The sequence below is a fragment of the Hyperoodon ampullatus genome, assembly GCF_949752795.1.
Source record: "Hyperoodon ampullatus genome assembly, chromosome: 13".
NCBI lineage: Eukaryota > Metazoa > Chordata > Mammalia > Artiodactyla > Ziphiidae > Hyperoodon > Hyperoodon ampullatus.
Window position 1 is genome coordinate 21138181 of NC_136926.1, and position 12285 is coordinate 21150465.

General features: G+C 46.3%; 1 pseudogene across 1 annotated transcript; it reads left to right on the plus strand.

The window, feature by feature from the left end:
- Nucleotides 1–284: 284 nt before the first annotated feature.
- Nucleotides 285–11954, plus strand: LOC307062411 (lactoylglutathione lyase-like; annotated as a pseudogene). Its single transcript has 2 exons — nucleotides 285–310; nucleotides 11370–11954. The product of its transcript is annotated as a lactoylglutathione lyase-like (transcript).
- Nucleotides 11955–12285: the final 331 nt, after the last annotated feature.

A 12285-nucleotide genomic window follows, 5' to 3' on the forward strand; every position in this document is an offset into this window, starting at 1 on the left:
GCCGCCACAGGGCCCCGCGTGCTAGTGGACGGCCACCTCGGGATCACCCCCCGCAACTTTCCCTTCCCGGTCCTTACTTCCCGACAGCTCGGCGCTCACGGGAGTTTCCTCGGCCTCCTGGTTGGCGGGCCAACTGTTGGGCTGCACCCGCGGGCCTGTGAGCCTTGTAATTGCCCAGCCTTGAGCTTGATACATCAACGGTCACTGGACAGGGGACCTTACACGTCCGAAGCAAAGGGTCCTGGGGCGACACCCCGCCACGCGCAGCAGACAGCGAGCAGAACATGGCGGCACCCCCTACCACCGTCGGGTGGGGAGGGAGGCTGCCATTTATACGGGGAACTGACTTCACGTGCGCTCATCAGTTACCAGGGAAACCAGCAGCTTGGGCACGCCCCTCACGGCCCTCAGGTTGATGAGCACCACAAGGCCAGGTGTTTCCCTTTAATAAACTAGCAGGTGGAGCCGCTCTGGGCTAAGGATTAGGACAATCACTAGCTGGGGCCTGGGGTGGGGGTGGGGGGGCAGGCACGGTCACGTGAGCAGGTGCAGGTGAAGCAGGGGCTGGTCCAGCAGGGGACGTACAGAGGGCAAGAGAATAGCCATACATGCACCGCTTCATTGCATCCTTGCCATAGCTTTGTTACCGTTATCTCCTATTACAGGTGAGGAAACCAAGGCACAGAGAAGTTAAATAATGCACCCTTCAAAGCCCCACAGGAGGGCTTCCCTGGTGGCGCAGTGGTTGAGAGTCCGCCTGCCGATGCAGCGAACACGGGTTCGTGCCCCGGTCCGGGAAGATCCCACATGCCGCGGAGCGGCTGGGCCCGTGAGCCATGGCCGCTGAGCCTGCGCATCCGGGGCCTGTGCTCCGCAACGGGAGAGGCCACAACGGTGAGAGGCCCGCATACCGCAAAAAACAAAACAAAACAAAAAAAAGTCCCACAGGAAACAGATGATACATTCAAATTAGCCTAGTTTAATAAAGGTACCAATTACAGAGGTCAGGGTAGTGTATTCGTTTTCTATCGCTGCATTAAAAAATAGCCCCAAACTTCGTGGCTTTAAATAGCATCCGTCTGTTAGCTCACAGTTCTGTAAGTCACTAGTTCAGACATTGTGTAGTTAGATTTTCTGCTCAGCGTCGCCCAAAGTTGAAATCAAGGTGTCGCTGGGGCTGTGGTCTCATCTGAGGTTCAGGGTTCTCTTTCAAGTTCATTCAGGGTGTCAGCAGAATTCAGTTCCTTGTGGTTGTAGGACTGAAGTCCCTGTTTTCTTGCTAGCTGCTTGCCAAGGGACTGCTCTTGGCTCTTAGAGACAACTCTCAGACCCTTGTCATGTGTCTCTCTCCATAGGCAGATCATGGCGTGGATGTTTGCTCCTTTGAGGCCAGCAGGAGACACTGTCTCACATTTCCAATCTCTCTGATTTTTTTTTTTTTTTTTTGCTGTACATGTTACACGGGCCTCTCACTGTTGTGGCCTCTCCCGTTGTGGAGCACAGGCTCCGGACGCACAGGCCCAGCAGCCATGGCTCATGGGCCCAGCTGCTCTGCGGCATGTGGGATCCTCCCAGACCAGGGCACGAACCCACATCCCCTGCATCGGCAGGTGGACTCTCAACCACTGTGCCACCAGGGAGGCCCTGTCTGATTTTTTTAAAGGATCACCTGATTAGGCCAGGCCCACCTGGGATAATCTTTCTTTTGATGAACTCAAAGTCAATGGACTAGTAACTGAGTTACAGTGTGAAATCTCATCCTATTCACAAGTCCAGCCCCCACTCAAGGGGAGGGGATTATATAGGGTGTGTTCACCACGAAACAGGAATCATGGGGGACATCTTTGTATTCTGCCACCAAGAGGCAGGAGATCAGAAACTATCAGACATTGTGGGTTCCCTGGGGATAGTCATGGAGGGAATTGCTGACCATCCCTAGTCATGAATAGATGAGAAAAGGGGGTGGTTATAGAGCTGGGAGACAGGGATGGCTGTGGGGGAGGGCTACCTAGCAGAAGCTGGACCTTTAGTTGAGGGACACAGCTGGTCCATGGAGACCTAAGCATAGGCTTAGGGTGTCAGAAAGATCAGGACACAAAAGAGATTAAAAATAACTTCAACCAACGGAACCAGGAAATCTAGAAAGGAGTTAATTTAACCTCCGCATGTGCACACATTTTGTGTTTTATGGTTTACATTGTTTTAATTTTTATTTACATAGGGGATGACATGGGGATCCATAATCTTTTCTGAGCTTAGGGCTTCTGAAGATCTGTACCTGCTCCTGCCCATAAACAGCAGGGCCAGGGGAAGGGACTAGGAGAGTCCCTCATCTTAGTGCTCTAGGATGGATAAGAGCATCCCCTTTTCCAGAAGGAAGAAAATGGGAGGAAGGTTGCTACTGACCCCGTTAGGCTCCTTGCATGGTGCTTAAGTACATGGCTTTGGGGTTGGGCTGCCTGAATTTAAGTCTTATTTCTGCCACTTACCAATTCTGTGATCTTGGACATGTCATTCTTTACGATTGAGCCTCAGTTTCCTCATCTGCAAAATGGGAATGATACCAGCTTGCTGAGTCATTGTGAGGGCAACCAAGGCAAATGCACTTAGTAAACACTGTAAAAAGATGGATAATCACTCATTCCTTATTTATTGGATGTCTGTTATGTGCCAAGTTCCATGAGAGGCACTGGGGATGCAGAGGTGACCAGGACATACTAGGTCCTTGCTCCCATGGAGTATATTGTATTTTCATAAACAAATAATGAGTCAGGTTGTGGTAAGGGCTACAAAGAAAAAAAAAATCAGAGAATTCCCTGGTGGTCCAGTGGTTAGGACTCAGCACTTTCACTGCTGGGGCCCAAGTTTGGTCCCTGATCGGGGAGCTTAGATCCTGTAAGCCATGCAGCATGGCCACAAAACAAAAACACAAAATCACAGAAGAAAAATAATCAGGGGAACAGACAGGAAATTAATGGTGGGGCAGGTTCTATTCTAGAAGGTGTATTGGTCAGGGTTCTCTGGAGAAATAGAACCAACAGGATCTATACGTTTATTATAAGGAATTGGCTCACGTGATGATGGAGGCTGGGAAGTCCCATGATGTGCCATCTGCAAGTAGGAGACCCAGGAAAGTTGATGGTGTAGTTCCAGCTTGACAACCAGAACTGGTGCTATAAGTTCTAGTCCAAGTCCAAAGGCCTGAGAACTGGAGAGCCCATGGTATAAATTCCAGTCTGAGTCTGAAGATCTGAGAACCAGGGGCAATGATGATGTAAGTCCAGGACTTACAGGAGATGGTATAAGTCTTCTGGGGGCAGGAGAAGACTGGGGTCCCAGTTCAACAGTCGTACAGTGGGAGAAAATTCTCCCTCCCCCTGCCCTTTTTGGTCTACGCAGGCCCTCAATGAATTAGATGATGCCTACCTGCAATGGGGAGGGGGCTCTGCATTACTCAGTCTACTGATTCAAATGCTAATTTCACCTGGAAACACCTTCACACACACACGCACACACACACACACACACACACACACACACACAGAAACACTCAGGTCGACACATAACTTAACCATCACAGAAGGGACAGTCAAGGATGGCCTCTCTGAGGAGGTGACCTTTAAACAGAAGCCTGAGTATTAGTTGTCAAAGCTGTGTAACCAATCACTGCAAACTGAAACTAACATACCTTTAGTATTGCAGCCTTTCTGCTGGTCAGGGGCCCAGGCCCAGCTGTGCTGGGTGCTCTGCTTCAGGATCTCATCTGGAAGCTACCGTCAAGGTGTTCGCTGGGGCTGTGGTCTCATGTGAGGTCTCACTGTGGTCTCTTTTTTTTTTTTCTTCCTTAAAGCCTTTACTTTTCAGACATGACAGAAAAATCTTACAGGTACACATGGAAAAGCAATACATGATCACAGTTGAAAGTGAAGACAAGCTAGTCAGAAAGCTTTCACTCCTGTCAGCTAATGTTGAAGCTGAAGGATCCACTTCCAAGCACACATGGTTGTTGGCAGAATATAGTGCCTTGTGGGCTGTAGGACAGAGGGCCTCAGTTTCTTGCTGGTTGTCAGATGGAAGGTGCCCCCAGTGCCTCAGCTGGTTGTTGGCTGTTGGCCACCATCAATTCCTTGTCCCATGGGCCTCCCTAGCATGGCTGCTTGCTTCATGGAAGCCAGCAAGGAGACTCTGCTATAAAGATGGGCATTACAGTCTTATATAATGTCATGATGAACATGATGGGGACATTTCCCATCCTCTTTACTGTATTCTATTGGTTAGAAGGAAGTCACAAGTCCTGACCACATGCAAGGAGAGGAGATTACATGGGGGTCGGTAAGCACTGAGAGGTGGGGATAATTGGGGGGTCACCTTAGCATCTGTCTGCCACGGCTTGTATGAAATGGATGGAGCCAGCCAAGTGGAGATCTGGTCTGCCAGAGGGAAATAGCAAGAGCAAAGGCCCTGAGGCAGGACCCTGCTTGGTGGGTTTAAAGAACAGCAAGAAAGGAGGGTGAGAAAAGAGGTTGAAAGGGTAGTGGGGAGGGGGTCAAATTACATGGGTCTTGCAGGTCAGAACAAGCCTTTTGGATTTTATTCTGAATGTAATAAGGAGTCACTGGAGAGTTTTGGTCAGGGGAATACTAAGATCTGATTTATTAACTTAATTTTTTCCTACATTAAAAAAATGCAGTAGAATACACATTACATAAAACTTACCATTTTAAAGGGTGCAATTCAGTGGCATTTAGTACATTCTCAGTGTTGTGAAACCATCACCATTATCTAGTTCCAGAACATTTTCATCGTTCCCAAAAGAAATCCTGTACCCACTACCCGTTACCCATTAGCAAACACTCCCCATTCTCTCCTTCTCCCAGCCCTTGGCAACCAACTAATCAGCTTTCTGTCTCTGTAAATTTACCTATTCTGGGTATCTCATATAAATGGAATCATGTAATATGTATCTGGATTTTTTCATTCAGCATAATGTTCATCCACGTTGTAGCATGCATCATGACTTCATTCCTTTTTTATGGCTGAATAATATTCCACTGTATGGACATACCAAATTTTGCTTATCCATTCATCCATTGATGGATATTTGGGTTGTTTCTACCTTTTGGCCATTGTGAATAATGAATAATGCTGTTATGAACATTGGTTTACAAGTGTCTTTCGGAGCACCTGATTTCAGTTCTTTTGGGTATACGTCTATACAAATAGCAGTTGAATTGTTGGGTCATGTGGTTACTGTATGTTTAACTTGTGCCAGACTGCTTTCCACAGTGGCTACACCATTTTACATCCCCACCAGCAGTGTATGAGTGTTCCAATTTCTCCACATCCTTGTCAACACTTATTATTATCCATATTTTTGATTCTAGCCATCCATGTGGGTGCAAAGTGGGATCTTACTGTGCCTTTGATTTGCATTACCCTGATGACTACTGATGCTGAGCATCTTTTCATGTGCTTTTGGTCATTTGCATATCTTCTTTGGAGAAATCTCTGTTCAGCTCCTTTGCTCATTTTTATTTTTATTTTATTTTATTTTTTTTTATTTTTTTTTTTTCGCTTAAATTTTCTTAGGTTTTTTTTTTTTTAATTGAAGTATAGTTGATTTACAATATTCTGTTAGTTTCAGGTGTACAGCAAAGTGATTCAGATATATATATATAAAATAATATATACATGTATTTTTTCAGATTGTTTTTCATTATAGGTTATTGCAGGATATCGAATATAGTTCCCTATGCTATACAGTAAGTCATTGTTTTTTTTTATTTTATGTGTAGTATTTTTTAATCTGTTAATTCCATACTCCTAATTTATCCCTCCCCACCTCCCTTTCACCTTTGGTAACCATAAGTTTGTTTTCTTTTTTTTTTATTTTTTTTTATTTTTTTTTATTTTTATTTTTATTTTTTGCTTTATCACAAATTTAATCAGTTATATGTATACATATGTTCCCATATCCCCTCCCTTTTGCGTCTCCCTCCCACCCTCCCTATCCCACCCCTCCAGGCGGTCACAAAGCACCGAGCTGATCTCCCTGTGCTATGCGTCCTTTGCTCATTTTTAAAAAATTGGGTTGTTTGTCTTTTAGTGGTTGAATTGTAAGAGTTCTTTATATAGGTTTTTTTTTTTTTTGGCTGCGTTGGGTCTTTGCTGCTGCATGCAGGCTTTCTCTAGTTGTGGCGAGCGGGGGCTACTCTTTGTTGCAGTGTGCGGGCTTCTCATTGCAGTGGCTTCTCATTATGGAGCAAGGGCTGTAGGGCACACAGGCTTCAGTAGTTTTGGCATGCGGGCTCAGTAGTTGTGGCTCGAGGGCTCTAGAGCACAGGCTCAGTAGTTGTGGCACACAGGCTTAGTTGGTCTTCGGCATGTGGGATCTTCCCGGACCAGGGCTCGAACCCGTGTCCCCTGCATTGGCAGGCAGATTCTCAACCACTGCACCACCAGGGAAGCCCTATATAGATTTATTTTGATGGAGCTATTAACAGTGCTCCCACTAGGGCTCGGCCTGGATCCACAGGCATCAGGAGTGTCCTCTGCTTGATAGGAAAGGGGCTCGAAATGTCCCTTTCCTTGAGCTGCCCACTCGCTCACTAATCTCCATCAACTTCCCTCCAGAGAGCAGAGCCAATAATCCCTTCTCCCATCAGCCTCAGCCTTCGTGGAAATTTACCGTGAAGGTTCCTTGGGGTCCTCTCACCTAAATGCCTCCCTGGGGCACTGCTCAGCCAGCTTTGTGGGGAACTCTCCAGCTAAGAGGAAGGGGTTCTCTGGGGAGGAGTGTGGGTGTACAGCTCCTGTCTCACCTCCCACCTTGTGGGTTAGAGACTCAGACCCTGGGGTCAGCCCAGAATTCTGCCTGCATCAGGTCTCAGTGACATCATGGCTTTTGCCGAGGCTTACGGACAAATTAGGAAGTTAATCCAGCCAGGAGAGCCTGGGAGCCCCCTAGGGCTTTTGGTCTCTGGTCTGCTGCCATGGAGCTCTGCGGCTTTGCCAAAGTCACTTGGAGTACTTGGGCCTCATCTCTGAAATGGGCCTGTATCCCTGTTAGAAGGAGTTGGTTTGAAACTTTCAAAACGGATTCTGTGATAGATTTAAGAGATGTCCCATTCAGGGCATCACCTCCTCCAGTAGCCTCTGACCCCTCAGATTACTTCAGGTGACTGCCCAGCTACCTGGATTACCCTACCATCCATATCTCTATTTGGTTGTGATTGCCTGTTACATGTCTCTTACTCTCATTGGCATGTCCCACCACTTTGAGGGTACAAACTGATCACGTCAGTTCCTGCTCAGAACTCTTTGAAGACTTCCCATCACTTCCCAAGTCTTTGAAGACCAAATCCTTACTCTGACCTCAGATCCCTGCATGGGTTTTCATTGTCCCCCTCTTCTGTGTGACCTCGCATGGCCCTTTCCCTCTGTTCCAGCCACAAAGGTCACCTTCGGGTCCTTTATGCTTCCTACCACAGGGCCTTGACACATGCCATTCTCTTTGAATGGTTGCCCTTCCTTTCCCTCCTCCCTTAATCATGCCCACTCATCCTTCAGATTTCAGCACAAGCTTCACTTCTCCAGGAATGAGGTCAAATTCTCATTATCAGCTCTGAGGATCCCTCCTTCATAGACTAGTCATTGCTTTCATGATTGGATAAGCAACTGTCTCCCCTTGCAGAGGTCCTGAGAGCAGGGACCATGCCTGTTTGTCTTCCTTTGTAGCCCCAGCGCCTTGCCCAGTTCCTGGAGCAGACTGGGCATTAAGTAAATTATGTTAAATAGCGAAGGAATCTTTGTGCTCTTGGAGTCAGGGCCTGGCACATCGCAGGTGAAAAATAACTGGTTCCATTTGTGCTGAATAAATGAATGGGTTCTCCGTGGTCTGGTGGATCTCATTTCTGCTTCTACGTGGTGTCAATGGCATGGCTTTGGGGTGGACAGACCGGAATTTGAATGCACCCTCTTCTACTTTCCAGCTGTGACTTTGGCAAGTCTTTTCCTTCTTTTCCAAGAACCCATTTCTTGGTCTGTCCACTGAGGGTCTTCATTGGGGGCTGCAGAAAGGATCTCACGGAGGATGGTTTCAAAGCTCTCTGTTAACCAAAGTCCTTTGCAAATGTACTTGGAGAAATACCACTTCCCCCAACATCCTTCCATGGAGATCAGTGGTTCAGACCCTGCTGGGTGAACCCACTTCTGGGTGGGCGCTTGGAGACCAGGGCTGCAGTCCTCATGTCTCCTCCCTTTCCTGACCCTCCTCTGTCTGAGATGCTTGATAAACAGTGGCACTGGCCGAATTTCCTGGCACCCTGAGTGATTGGGGTTTGTGGTCACAAATTTGAACATCCTGGATGTAATTCCTGAGTCTGGTCACCTGTGTCTTGCAGGAGGGAGGAAGGTGGACAGATTTAGCAGTGGGATGTGCTGCAGCTGCTTTGGGTCCTGTCTTCTTGCTTTATGGACGTGAGTTCTGAAGCACGGTCACGTGCATGCAGCTCCTTTCTCTTCCACTGTAGTCCATATGGAGCTTCCCCCACCCTCGTCCCCCAAATAAATTACCTATTTTTATTGTTTCTTATCTCTTAATTATAACAGAATCCATGTTTGTTGTTTAAAAGAGGTCTCAAATAATAGAAAGTGAAGGCTCTTTTTGCCCCACTCGAATCCCACATTCTAGGGTAACCAGTGCAGAGTGTGGTGTGGGTACCACCAGCCCCTGTCTCTATGATACTCTTAAAACTTGTATGTGAAATGCTGGAGGGGGTGTGCAGAAAACGGAACCCTTTATGGGGGCAAACTGCTCTTCAGGCTCACCTTGGAAATTCCTACTGAGTGCCAGTGTCACCTGCTCCGTGAAGACTCCCAGGTTCAGCTGACCTTGCTTACCTCGTGTCCCACTGGACCCTGGGCCAGCTTCCAGCCCGGCACCCAGTGCTCTGACTTTTGTTTCCTCATGTGGATCTTTTTTCCAACCAGGCCATTGTGTCTTAAAATGAGGTTCCCCCACTGCCTCTCAATATCTGAGGCTAGGTGGGCTCATTAAAAATGTAGGCCCCTCTGAATCAGCATCTCAGGGGGTGGGCTCAAAATCTACCTTTCTAGCAAGCCGTCTGCCAAGTAATTCTTTTTTTTTTCTACTTTTTATTTTATATTGGAGTATGGTTGATTAATAATGTGATGGTTTCAGGTGTACAGCAAAATGATTCCGTTATACATATACACGTATCTATTCTTTTTCAAATTCTTTTCTCATTTAGGTTGTTACATAATATTGAGCAGAGTTCCCACTTCTTTTTCATTTAACAATGTATCTGGAAAATTGTTATACCTCAGTCCGTATAGGCGTCCTGTGTTCACATTTATTTATTTAATTTTGAGGAAGTAATATATCCATTGTTAAAATATATTAAATGTATTTATGTGTAAAATATATAAATATATTTGAAGGAAGACAGTGAAAAATCTCCCTCCCACGTCTATGCAATCCCTCCCACACGAATAACTATGATTCTTAGTTTTTTATATCTTTCCATATATATATATATCCAGAGTATATTTATATTCTTACTTTACCCCTCTTTTTTACTCACGAGTGATACACTATATATGTGTATTTTGGAGATATTTCCATTTTAGCACATAAACAGTTTCCTCATTCTTTCCTTTCTTTTTTTTTTTTAAACAACTGCATATAGCACAGCATTCCACAGTATGGATAAATCAAAATGTGTTCATTCTTTTCGAAACTATTATTTTAATTCACTAAATGTGATGCAGCGTAGGTATAAAACTCAAGGTACAGAGGGGTAGCCAGTGAAGAGTCAGTTTCTCCCACTTCTGTCTCCAGATTACTCAGTTCCTCCATCTGGAAACAAACACCATTCCCAGGGTCACACTGTCCTTCTTGAGTTGGGCTGTGTAATACGTGGTGTACACACACACATGCATACATACACACTTACACTTTTCCCTTCTTTTTCATCCTCAACCAATAAGGCAGAGATTAGCCTGCACAAACACCTCTGTTCTCAGTTGTGGATGGATTGGGACGTGTCATCACTGAGTTCAATGCCAAGGGCATTGCCAATTTTGATGGATATTTCCAAGTTTTTTTCCTAGGAGGCGCCATATACATCTCTACGAAAATCCTTCAATGCCCGGGGTCTGGGCTGGCTCTGAAGGGAGGGGAAGCCAAGGGGAAGTCTGCCTCCTCTTCTTTGCTCAGCCTTACCCTTTGTGTCCCTCCTTCCAAACTTTCCCCCAGCTCCGGCTTCATGGTCAGCCTCTTCAGGGCAGTGTGCTTGCTCCTGTTTCCCCATCAAACTGAAGCTCCATTCACAGGTCTTTTGTATCACCAAGTCCATATGTCCCAAAGGGTCTTCTCTGCAGGTGAATAGGTGGAAGGGAACAATTTTACTCCTCCAGTCAAATACATAGTTTCACCAATTCTGGGTGAAACTACGTTAAAGCAGGTGTCTTTACTGCAAGACTTTTCAGTGCCTCTAGTATGCTAACATACATTGGGATCTCTAAGAGGTCTTAGAGTCTGTAGACTGCTTTGACTACACAATTTCAGACAAGCCAATATGGTTTCACTGCTTTATTGTAATGAAGAGGAGTCTGAAGCCCAGAGAGGGAGTGCTACTTGTCCAGTGTCACACATCGATGGTGGAGATCTGAATTTCTAGCCTTCCCGTGTCCGTGACAGCAATGAAGTAAGTGCTCAATGCCCTCTCCCTGCACTAGCAGTTCTAAATGTGGAGCATCAAGGTGTCCTGGTGACCTTCAGGGACACCAAGACATGTAGATTCACTAAATTTTGTTTTTTGGGACCACGCCACGCGGCTTGCAGGATCTCAGTTCCCCGACCAGGGGTCGAACCTGGGCTACGGCAGTGACAGTGCTGAATCCTAACCACTAGGCCACGAGGGAACTCCCTAGATTCATTAAATTTAAAATAACTGCATAGGATCCTTCAAAAGTGTTAAGATCACGAAAACAAGGGAAGATGAGAAACTGTCACAGACTGGAGGAGAGTTAGGAGACATGACCACTAAATGCAACATGCTTTCTTGGGGTGGATCTGCTTTAGTGAAAAAACGGGTGAAATCCAAATAAAATCTGTAGTATAATTAATAGTACGGCACCAATGTCAGGTTCTTAGTTTTGATCAGTGTACCATGGTCATGTACGATATTAACACTGGGGGGTGCTGGGTGAAGGATACACCAGAACACTCTGTTTTATCTTTGCAGCTCTTCTATAAACCTAAAATGATTTCAGAAAAGGGAGCTTCGCGGCCTGCAGAGTGTGGGTGGCTGCTGCGTTCCCGGGGACCGTCGTCCGCGATACAGCAGTGCAGCCGTGGCAGAGCTGCAGCCCATGTCCAGCAGACTCACTGACGAGGCCGCCCGTGGCTGCTGCTCCTACCTGGACCCCAGCACCAAGGATTTTCTCTTGCAGCAGACCATGCTGCAAATTAAGTATCCTAAGTAGTCACTGGATTTTTATCCTAGAATTCTTGGAATGACACTACTCCAAAAATTAGATTTTTCCACTATGAAATTTTCACTCTATTTCTTGGCTTATGAGGATAAAAATGATATCCCAAAAGATAAAGATGAAAGAGTAGCATGGGCATTCTCCAGAAAAGCTATGCTTGAACTGACACACAACTGGGGCACTGAAGAGGATGAGATGCAGAGTTACCACAGTGGCGATTCAGACCCTCGGGGATTTGGTCACATTGGAATTGCTGTGCCTGATGTTCACAGTGCTTGTGTAAGATGTGAAGAACTGGGAGTCAAATTTGTGAAGAAACCTGATGACGGTAAAATGAAAGGCCCGGCATTTATCAAGATCCTGATGGCTACTGGATTGAAATTTTGAATCCTAACAAAATGATAATTTTATTTAGTTCTGTGAGAATGCTGCTTTGAGATTTCAGTGAAGACATTGTGGAAGGTAAAAAAGGAAACAATGTGATTCAAGATATTCAGTTAAGGGCTTCCCTGGTGGTGCAGTGGTTGAGAGCCCGCCTGCCGATGCAGGGGACGCGGGTTCGTGCCCTGGTCCGGGAAGATTCCACATGCCGCGGAGCAGCTGGGCCCGTGAGCCATGGCCGCTGAGCCTGTGCGTCCGGAGCCTGTGCTCCGCAACGGGAGAGGCCACAGCAGTGAGAGGTCAGCGTACCGCAAAAAAAATAAAAGGGAGAGGCCACAGCAGTGAGAGGCCCGCGTACCGCAAAAAAAAAAAAAAAGATATTCAGTT